The 10,993-nt window shown below is 48.6% G+C and overlaps 1 protein-coding gene across 6 annotated transcripts in view; it reads right to left on the reverse strand.

Annotated features, from left to right (window-relative positions):
* GTF2IRD1 (GTF2I repeat domain containing 1) overlaps positions 1-10,705 on the reverse strand; it is a 93,545-nt gene extending 82,840 nt beyond the window's left edge. For 4 of the 6 annotated variants that reach the window (XM_066636174.1, XM_066636172.1, XM_066636173.1 and 1 more), the window contains exon 1: positions 8,164-8,456. The gene's annotated coding sequence lies outside the window, so the exon portion shown is untranslated. Of the gene's footprint in view, positions 1-8,163; positions 8,457-10,491 lie in introns of those variants that run through there. The other 2 variants (XM_066636169.1, XM_066636170.1) reach the window with 2 other exon arrangements.
* Positions 10,706-10,993: the final 288 nt, after the last annotated feature.

Raw genomic sequence — 10,993 nt, forward strand, 5'->3', positions numbered from 1 at the left:
AATAAGGGATTTAATAAAGCCTGCCTCTGTAAACCGCCTTGAATAAAGTCTTGAATAAAGACCAAGAAAGGCGGTATATAAATACCTGTTGTTGTTATTATTATTATTATTATTATTATGGTGTCTGCCTAGATGCCTTTAAAAGGGGATTGGATAGATTTCTGGAGGAAAAGTTCATCATAGGTTACAAGCCATGATGGGGAAATGCAACCTCCTGGTTTTAGAAGTAGGGGAGCTCAGAATGCCAGGGGCAAAGGAATGGCACCAGGATGGAGGCGTCTTGTGCGCTCCCTGAAGCCTCTGGCGGGCCACTGTGAGATGCAGGAAGCCAGACTAAATGGACCTTTGGCCTGATCCAGCAGGGCTCTTCTTATGCTCTTATGTGCATTTGCAGGAGCATCCAAAAGCAGAGCACCTGCCATGAATACATCAGGTTTGAGGTTCGGTCCTTAAAAGCATGTCTAGGTAGGGCTGGGAAATCTTGGAGAGCTGCTGCCAGTCAGTGGAGGCAAAACTGAGCCTGATGGCCCGACGGTCAGACTCCGTAGAAGGCAGGTGCCTTATCTCAGTTGCAGTAGAAATTTTGTGTGGAAGGTAATTTTTTTTAGAAGGATCTCAAACAAGAGTATTAACCCAGTTGGCCTGTGCAATAGCAGGATTCCCAAAAAGGAAGCATAAGGCTTTGATAAGAGTTGATGGAACGCCGACAACAAAAATCTTAACTATTTCCTGCGGGAAAAGTCACTTGAAATGTAGGAAGAATTAGGGATGCTGACAAATAATAAAAGCTTTCAAAGCTGGTCTTCAGGCCTAAGGTTTTACCAAATGATTCAGACAGACATTCTTCTCCCACTCTCATGAAATCCAAGAAGAAGAAAAAAGCACAATCAATCTCTGGAACTCCCTGCCACAGGATAGTGAAGGCTGTCAATGACTCAGATGACTTTAAAAGAGGATGAGACAAATTCATGAAAGACAACTAGGGGCCCAATCCTATCCAACTTTCCAGCCCCGGTGCAGCTGCAATGCAGCCCCTAGGCAAGGTAACAAATGTTCCCTTACCTTGTGGAGGCCTCCATAACTATCCTCCCACCACAGGATACAGAACAAACCCCACTGGCACAGCTACACCAGGGCTGGAAAGTTGGATAGGATTTGGCCCTTAGTGAGATGCAATCTCCCTCTGAACACCAAGTGCTAGAGCAAGGGTGTCCAAAGTTTTTGGCAGGAGGGCCACATCATCTCTCTGACACTGTGTCGGGGGCTGGGGAAAAAAAGAATTAATTTACATTTAAAATTTGAATAAATTTACATAAGTTTACATAAATGAATATATTAAAGATGAACTTATATGAATGAATGAAGGTCTTGCAATAGCTCAAGGCCTATAAAAGGCCTTGCACAAAGCAAGGCTGGCCTTTCCTTTGCTGCCACTACTGCATCACAGACGTGAAACAAGAAGCAGTGGAGGGAGCCCTCATCCCACAGCTCACACGAGAGGTCAAATAGTTGGCCTCACGCTGACAGCAGTTGCTTCAGGCCAGTGCGGGCTTCAACAAATCTCCAAAGGGCCAGAGGCTCATTGGAGACTGGGGGCTCCCTGAGGGCCGCATTGAGAGGCCTCGAGGGCCGCAAGTGGCCCCAGGGCCGGGATTTGGGCACCCCTGTGCTAGAAGGAAGATAAACCCAAGCGACCGCCTGACCTTTAAATGCTATGGGGAGGGGCAAAAAACAGGGAGGGTTCATGCCTGTGGGCTTCTTGGAAGTACCTGGTTGGCCACTGCAGGGGATCAAGATACTGGCCTTTAATTTGATCCAGTAGGGCTCGTCTAGATCCTCATTTCCCATGGTAGCTAGGAATAGAACCTCCAAGTACAGAGGTCCTGGGGACAAATAACAGGGGGGGACTGGGCCAGTTGTCTATGCTTAGCCTGTCCTACCTCACAGGGGATAAAATGAACCAGGTAAACCACCCTGAGCTTCTTCGAGGAAAGGAGAGTATAAATGTCACATATCAACTGTCTGCCTTTTGGGCTGGCCACAGTCTCCAAACCTAACCTACTCTGCAGGGCTGCTGGGAAGCTAAAGTGGGATAACCTTGTGCATGTCAGTTGCAGAAAAGAAAGGAGGTAAACAAGAAAGAAGTGAAATGCAATCATCTATAATTGCCCTTGGAAGGTAGGAGGAGAGGAGCTAGGCCAGGAAACAGACCAGGTCTAACAATAGAAACTTGATTGTAGACTACTCGGGCCAGTATCTAGATGAAAATCGCACGGCACGCTTCATGTGACCCAGATACGGTCACCGGCACCTACCTTTTCGGTGCTGGAAAGTCAGTGGAATTTAAAACCTGCCCCTTATCAGAAGAGGCTGTCTGAACTGAGTCGGTCTCAGAATACACCTCGCAACTGGCTTGGTGTCTCGGGCCGTCACTGGGAGCAAGAAGTAATTCCTTCCTTTGCAACAAGGGAGGTTGGACTAAACTGCCCTGCAGACCAGAAGAGCACACATCCCCACATCTCCCCACTCTAGTCTAGCCTTTTGCAGAGAGAGTTAGCAGTCTCCTGCCACGGTGGGATGTTGGCAAGGATTGTCTTCTGCTGTCCCCCAACCAATGGAGGAGTGGCTGGTGGGTAAAAAGAACAGGGCCTTCTCTGTGACAGCACCCAGAAACTCCCTGCCCCATGAATTTCACTTAGCCCCGCCTCCTGGTTTTTCCAACACTATGCTCAGACATTTTCACTTTCAATCAAGTGCTTGATTGGTTTTACTCTGTTGGGGATAATTCCTTTGTTGCTTTTGCTGCTGCCCCAATGTGCATTTTATACAGTAGTAAAATAGTAGGAAAAAGTAGTAGGAAAAAGTAGTAGTACAGTTTACAGTTCCTAGTAAACTGCTCTGAGCACCCAATTCTGAGGTGGGATCTAAATAAATAAGAGTCAATAACTAAGTTTCATCATTCGTAATAAACCATTAGGAAGATTACTGCCTGCGAATTTTTTATCTCTCCCTCTGTCTTTCTCTACGGATACTCCCTCATTTTAAGAGCCACAGGAAAGGGCCCATTAAGAGGATCCATGCTTGGCTACCAGCCACAGAGCCTCCTTCGTTGTGGCACTGCTCACTGAAACACATCAGGCTGGCCCTTTTGCCAAAACTTACCCCTATTTCTTCAGCTTTTCCCCATTTTTCTCAGTCAAACCAGCAGTAAGAGTTCATCAAAGACTTAACGACACCTGAGCTTCTGTCCCCATATTCCTTCCCCCCCCCCCAGTTTTCCAAGGGTTTGCCATCTTGTGACATCACCAGTCCTCCAAACCTCAGCGGGCTCTGGTTCAGAAATCTCAGGGCTCTGGGTGCCTCCAGTCTTACTACTTTGAGCAGCATCCCCAGGGAGACTTGGCTACTGACTTCTCTACATGTGTTTGGAAGGATGATGAAGGTCTTTCAAGATGGCTTGTTTGGGGATCTGCTGCATGTATAAACCGTCCTCCCTCCCATGGGAAAGGAGGATTTCAATCTGCATGGACAAATGCTGCGTTTGGGCCTCTTCAGCCTAGAAAAGAGGCGCCTGAGGGGGGACATGATTGAGACATACAAAATCATGCAGGGGATGGACAGAGTGGATAGAGAGATACTCTTTTCCCTCTCGCATAACACCAGAACCAGGGGATATCCACAAAAGCTGAGTGTTGGAAGAGTTAGGACAGACAGAAGAAAATATTTCTTTACCCAGCGTGCAATTAGTTTGTGGAACTCTTTGCCACAAGAAGTAGTGATGGCATCTTGTCTGGATTCCTTTAAGAGGGGATTGGACTGGACTGGATTTCTGGAGAAGAAGTTCATTACGGGTTACAAGTCATAGTAGGTATGTGCAAGCTCTTGGTTTTAGAGGCAAGCTGCCTCTGATTGCCAGGAGCAAGGGAGGGCACCGGGACGCAGGTTGTGCCTGGTGTCTGGTGTGCTCCCTGGGGCATTTGGTGGGCCGCTGTGAGATACAGGAAGCTGGACTAGATGGGCCTATGGCCTGCTCCAGTGGGGCTGTTCTTATGTTCTTAACTACAATTCCCAGGAAGCCTTGCAGGTCTCTTGTTATCTGGTGTGCTCCCTGGGGCATTTGGTGGGCCGCTGTGAGATACAGGAAGCTGGACTAGATGGGCCTATGGCCTGATCCAGTGGGGCTGTTCTTATGTTCTTAAACTACAATTCCCAGGAAGCCTTGCAGGTCTCTTGTTATCTGGTGTGCTCCCTGGGGCATTTGGTGGGCCGCTGTGAGATACAGGAAGCTGGACTAGATGGGCCTATGGCCTGCTCCAGTGGGGCTGTTCTTATGTTCTTAACTACAATTCCCAGGAAGCCTTGCAGGTCTCTTGTTATCTGGTGTGCTCCCTGGGGCATTTGGTGGGCCGCTGTGAGATACAGGAAGCTGGACTAGGTGGGCCTATGGCCTGATCCAGTGGGGCTGTTCTTATGTTCTTAACTACAATTCCCAGGAGGCCTTGCAGGTCTCTTGTTATCTGGTGTGCTCCCTGGGGCATTTGGTGGGCCGCTGTGAGATACAGGAAGCTGGACTAGGTGGGCCTATGGCCTGATCCAGTGGGGCTGTTCTTATGTTCTTAACTACAATTCCCAGGAAGCCTTGCAGGTCTCTTGTTATCTGGTGTGCTCCCTGGGGCATTTGGTGGGCTGCTGCGAGATACAGGAAGCTGGACTAGATGGGCCTAAGGCCTGATCCAGCGGGGCTGTTCATATGTTCTTAACTACAATTCCCAGGAAGCCTTGCAGGTCTCTTGTTATCTGGTGCGCTCCTTGGGGCATTTGGTGGGCCGCTGTGAGATACAGGAAGCTGGACTAGATGGGCCTTTGGCCAGATCCAGCAGGGCTCTTCTTATGTTCTTACGCCATTTCTTGCAGGCGCATCCCATCCAGTGTTTCACATTCTGCTGAGTCAGGCCACGGCTCTGGCATAAGAACATAAGAAGAGCCCTGATGGATCAGGCCAAAGGCCCATCTAGTCCAGCTTCCTGTATTTATGAGGTATCAGCTTTGGCCCAGCAGATGCCTCAGGAAGCACACAAGATCACAAGACACCTGCATCCTGTTGCCCACTCCCTTGCACCTGGCCTGTTAAAGACAGCCAGCTTCTAAGGAGGTCGCACATACCCATCATGGGTTGTAACCTGTGGTTGACTTTTCCTCCATAAAATTGTCCAGTCCCCTTTTTAAGGTATCTAAGCCTTCAGGTGCCATCACCACATCCTGTGGCAAGGAGTTGCACAGGTTAATTACGTGCTGGGTAAAGAAATGCAGTCTACGTCGGTTTTACTGTCTGCTCCGATTGGGATTAGCTCTTCAAGGCACCAAGCAGAGATCTCTCTCATTTCCTGACTACCTGATCCTTCAACTGGAGATGCTCAGGTTGAACGTGAACACTTCTGCACACAAACCGTCCCCAGCATTTCACGGAAGCAGCTCTGTGCCTGCAACTTTCCAAATATGATGCCAGAGATTGCTGTCTCAGCCCGACTTACCCCTCCACCCATCCTGCTGTTGGAGGCACTTCTTCTGCTCCCTTAAAATGTGTTCTCCTTCAAGATATATCAGGAGGAAAAAAAACCATATACTCCTCCAATAGGTCATCCACACTTCCATACCTCTGCAACTGCAGTGTGCGGAATAAAAAATTACATAATGTTCATGCTCCATCGACATTTGGAATAATGCATTTCGACCAAGGCACACCCCCCCCCCAAAAGGCCACAAACCTTTGGGAAGGGGATTGATCAAGGAGCAGGAAACAGGAGCAGTCTCAGCTGAAAAGGGGTGACCAGAGCACGTGCCTGACATGATCCCATCCTGGGTTACATAAACCCAGGCCATTCTGGGCCTTCGGTAGGCAAAGCACAGCAATGAGCGGTCTCCATGAGCACACCCTGCGCAAGCAAAAGACTCATGACCGAGCATACCAGCCAGCGATTCAACCTGATGACTAAAGACAGAGGCAAGGAAAGGGGAAAGGTGTTGAGTAGGGGTTGAGTAGGGGTCCAGGATTCACAGCCCCTTGTGCCCCAAACTCACAGAGAGAAACAGAGAATGATGCGCAGCCTAAACTTCCAATAAACATAGAAAGCCACTGGTCACGATAGCTGCCATTTCTGACTGTAACCTCAGTGTACGAATTACATCTGCTCCCCAGGATAACCCTGCCTTCAATCCCCTTGCCTCCATCAGCCAAGTCCCTAAGGTCACTTTCTAGCCTGTGAGCCCCTTGGGGCAGAGACCCATCTTTCCACTTTAAAGTGCCATCATTATTGATAGTTCATAATAATAAATTAAAACGAGATACCAAGTGAGATCTGACTTCAAAGAGATCTTTGGGGTAACTTGGATTTGGGGTGGGGGAGTGAGGGAGACATCCTCAACATCCTGCATTTCTCCATTGATCACTGAGATCACTGAGGGCATTTAGAAATTGCTGCTCCAACCTCAAGCAGGAAGTGTCCTCTATGTCTAATGGGGTCCTGGCATGAGTGGGCAGAAACAGAGGCATATGGATGTAGCCTATAGGGTCTCGTTTCCCCAATATGCAGTAAAATTCTTTTAAATGCAACATGGAATACACACAGTTTTAACCATAGTGAGCAAGCCAAGCCTCTTCCAGTTTAATCCCCACAACTTTTCCCCACTCCTTGACTCTCGCTCATCCTGCCTTGCTATGCTACAGAGTTGCCTGTAGGAACATCAACCTCAGCTTCCATTGCCCAGACTGCTGGGAGTCTTTGGCTCTATTTATTAACCTGTTGGATAGACAAGGGACTGCCACAGATGGAGAAGCAATGTAGAAGTCAGGGTATGACCACATGGGTGAACAACAGCAAACATAACAGGCTGTGCATCGTGGGAGTGCCAAGATAGTCCAGTGGGAACAATATTGGCCTGACCCACCAGGGAGTCACCAGGTGACCATAGCATAGCAGGTCCCAGGTTCAAACTTGGGCAGCAGCTCCAGGTAGGGTGGGAAAGATACTTGTCCAAGAACCACTGCCAATCAGAGTAGGCAACACTGACCTGGATAGACAACAGTTCTGGCTCACACATGTTGTGACCCTCTCTCAACCTATGTCACTTCATTGTGGAAACCCCACCTCTTCAGAAAGTACAACCGCACAGCAAAACTGGCCACTGTACTTCTAGTTTTTAACAAATAAAACGTTGCCATGTTTAGTCAATTCACAGATTATTGCAACTGAGTAAAAAAGGTGGCTCAACTTAAAAGAGGCATTCCCTCCCTTGTGCAAGGGATCTAACACAACACTGATTTTTCCTCAACCACAATCATTTGCTCATTTAACCACTTAATTGATTAATCAACTAAGTGATGCAATTAATCAACAAAGATAAGAACATAAGAACAGCCCCACTGGATCAGGTTATAGGCCCATCTAGTCCAGCTTCCTGTATCTCATAGCGGCCCACCAAATGCCCCAGGGAGCACACCAGACAACAAGAGACCTGAATCCTGGAGCCCTCCCTTGCATCTGGCATCTGACATAGCCCATTTCTAAAATCAGGAGGTTGCACATACACATTATGACATGTAACCCATAATGGATTTTTCCTCCAGAAACTTGTCCAATCCCCTTTTAAAGGCATTCAGGCCAGATGCCATCACCACATGGTGTGGCAAGGAGTTCCACAGACCGAACACACGCTGAGTAAAGAAATATTTTCTTTTGTCTGTCCTAACCCTCCCAACACTCAATTTGAGTGGATGTCCCCTGGTTCTGGTGTTACATGAGAGTGTAAAGAGCATCTCTCTATCCACTTTATCCTTCCCATGCATAATTTTGTATGTCCCAAAGATGTCCTTAAATAGGCTGACAGTCACATTTTATTTATATCTATCAGCACAGAAATACATATATGTACAATATATAAATACAGAGAGATGGAACACTAACTGTGTAACATGCTTTGCAATTGTCACCCACTTTGGGGCACTAGCGATCACTGGCTCCATTTTACAGGTGGGACGTGATAGAAATTCATTCAAGGTCACTAGTGAGTCCACCACCCAGGTAGGGACTGCCCTGCTAGATCCAGCCCTAACTCCTTAGCTACAGGAACACACTCCCACAAAAGACACATACAAAACCAACATACCGTCAGCTTTGCCACACTGAAGAGTCACTAACCCCTCGAGGCAGATTCACCCCCCTAGCACAATCCAAAGGTAAACATCCCATTTATCCTTCCATCACAGTACCACAAGCAGAAAGCAGCGCATAAAATACCGACAGGAATTTCTCCGATTGGAACTCTTCTGACGCATGGCTCTTCCTGGGCAAAATTCCTTGTTGGGCCAAAATTTTTCAAAGCATCAAACCTCTGCCAAGGTACACCTTCCGGCCCTCTGCAGGCACAATTGACATTTTCGCTCCCTCCCGTCCACCACAACCCCACAAGTCATTTCCCTTTGCAGCGCAAAGCACGTTGGTCACATTTCTCTGCGTCTGGTTAGCAGTTTGGTCCAAAAAAAAAAAAAAAAAAGATTCGAGGGAGTGCCTCACCGGTTAAACCACTCGCTTCTATTTTAAGCAATGCTGCTGTGTTGGGGGCTTGTTAAATTTTTTTTAACCCTGCAGCCTCTCCCTGCACAGGGATAAATCTGTTTTGAATTTTTTTTTTTTAAAGCTGCTTGTCTTCTTGCAAAGCGTGGCAAACCTGAGTGATGTAGCCCAGGCTGATGCCAACTGGTACCCAGAAGCCAAGGATGCTCGGCTGATGCCAGCGTAACACCCCCGCTTCTTTCAGAAAACAGCTGCTATCAGACACAAGGAAGATGCAATTTCTGGAATTCTAAAAGCGGCACTTGGTTTTCGAATGCACTGGTACAACACCTTATCCAGAAAGTATCACTGAGAATCAATACAGAGAAGGAAATTAACCAGCTAGTGTTGCTCCCAGTTTGCAAGGGGGAAGACTCACCCCTCAACCCCTGATGGTGTATGGGGCCCTACTTCTGCCACTGGTACTGAGAGGTCAGGGGTCCAATAGTCATAGACTCTCAGCCAGGGCCCTGTCTGGCCGACCCCAGTTGCCCCTCCAGGAGTTGGCCTTCCCACATCAAGAGTGGCCAACCCAACGCTCCATCCCAGGACCTTCATATAGGAAGCCCTGAACCCCCATGTGTGTGAAGAACAGAACCTCTGAGCATGTGCAGACTGCTCCAACCTCCCCAGAGATATATCACAAGCAGTTGCCACACACAGGGAAGGAATGACCAGTTTAGAAGTTGTTATGTAGGCAGGTTAGAATCCAGGCACCATTTAAAGACCAGTATGGAGAAGGATGATGATGGTGGCAGAGAGAGAGAGAGAGAGAGAGAGAGAGAGAGAGAGAGAGAGAGAGAGGAATTCTAACTATAAATACTACTGGGATGGGTCAGGAATTTATTTTTAAAAAGAAACAAAGTGCCATGTGTCCAGGATGGTTAAGATCAGAGGCCTTTATCCCATTAACAGTTTGCTTCCAAGATGCCCTTTCTGCGTCGTAGCCAGATATGAAATAATCATCCTTGCTGCAATTCATAATAAAGTTCACACTGAAAGAAAATTAAGGGGTTTTCTTAAATTCAAAAAAATGAAGAGAAATTAAGCTTGTGACTTCCAAAGAGGCACAAAAAATAAAAATAAAAATAAGTTTGGGAGGGGGGAGTGGAGGAGGACGTAGAGGTGTGTATTTGACTGGGGAGGGGGTCTAGATTGCAGATCATAAATAACCAGAAAGTGGTTTACAACAGGGAAGTGGGGAAGCAAGCAAGAGAAAGGGAGCGATGTGGTCAATCATCAACTCACTTTCCTTTAGATAAGCTTCCTTGCACTGACCTCATTCTCAAACTGTAGCAGAGAGAGAGAGAGAGAGAGAGAGAAAGAGGAAAAAACCCAGAGGAGAGAGAAATAGTCTGCCTACCTTTCCAGTCTACCTGGCCACCCACCCAGCACCAGCCAGAGCTCCTCTAGACAGAAGTCTACCCCCAATGCACACAGGTCAAGAAACACCAGCAAGACCCCAGTTCCATACTGTTGTCTAGAGATGTCTCTGTCCCCAATGGATAAACACTGTATTGTCTGAATGCATCAATATCCTGGTGATCTGTGTCAATTACATCGAAGGTCCATGCATGTTTCTCCAGCAGGGTTGGTCACCAGCCATGGCCCCCCTCCCACCAACACATCAAACCCCCCCCCCCAAGACTGCCCACCCCTCCAACTTCCTTGAATGCAGAATAATCCCAGTGGCAACCTGCCCCCCCCCAGCAGCACTACATCTGCAGCCCAGCTGCAACAGTCCATGCAGAGATCAAGGAGGAGGGGAAACCAGGGGGGGGGGGAAGGTCTGTGCCATGCAATAAAGGTGGAGTGATGTATTTGGGGAGAGGGGCAATTGGGGGGATTAGAAATGGGGGGGTGGGTGAAAAGTTTCTCTTACCGCAAGGCTCAGCCTCTCCCAGCTCCCGGCTCCTCCTGCCTGGATTGCAGGGTTGAATTAATCTGGGAAGAGGAGGAGGAGGAAGGGGAGGAAGGAGAGAAAGAGAATGGAGGAGGGTGGGGGGACTGGAGGGGGGCTGGTGCCCAGCCTGGCTGCCTGGGGGGGGTGGATGCTGCAGGGGGGTGCTGGGCCAGGCAGGGGCCCCCCCATGCAGCCAGCCCCTGCTCCCAGGGGCTGCAGACAAGGCGAAGGGGGAGGGCTGCTCTTTGTTCTGTAATCCCAGTAAAATTGCAAGCCATTCGCCCCGGCTCTAATCCCAGCCCCGCTCAAGAGCAGCATCCATTGGCTGCCATTTACATACAGGATTAAGAGGCAGGCAGGCAGGCAGAGAGACAGCCAGGCTGCAGCTGCAGCAGCCAGCTTGCACCAGAGGGGCTCTGGCTCCAGCCTGCCTTGGCAGCTTGCCCAACAGGAGAGGGGCCACTGCGTGGTGGGGGGCCAG

The sequence above is a fragment of the Tiliqua scincoides genome, chromosome 8 (assembly GCF_035046505.1).
Source record: "Tiliqua scincoides isolate rTilSci1 chromosome 8, rTilSci1.hap2, whole genome shotgun sequence".
Classification (NCBI taxonomy): Eukaryota; Metazoa; Chordata; class Lepidosauria; order Squamata; family Scincidae; genus Tiliqua; species Tiliqua scincoides.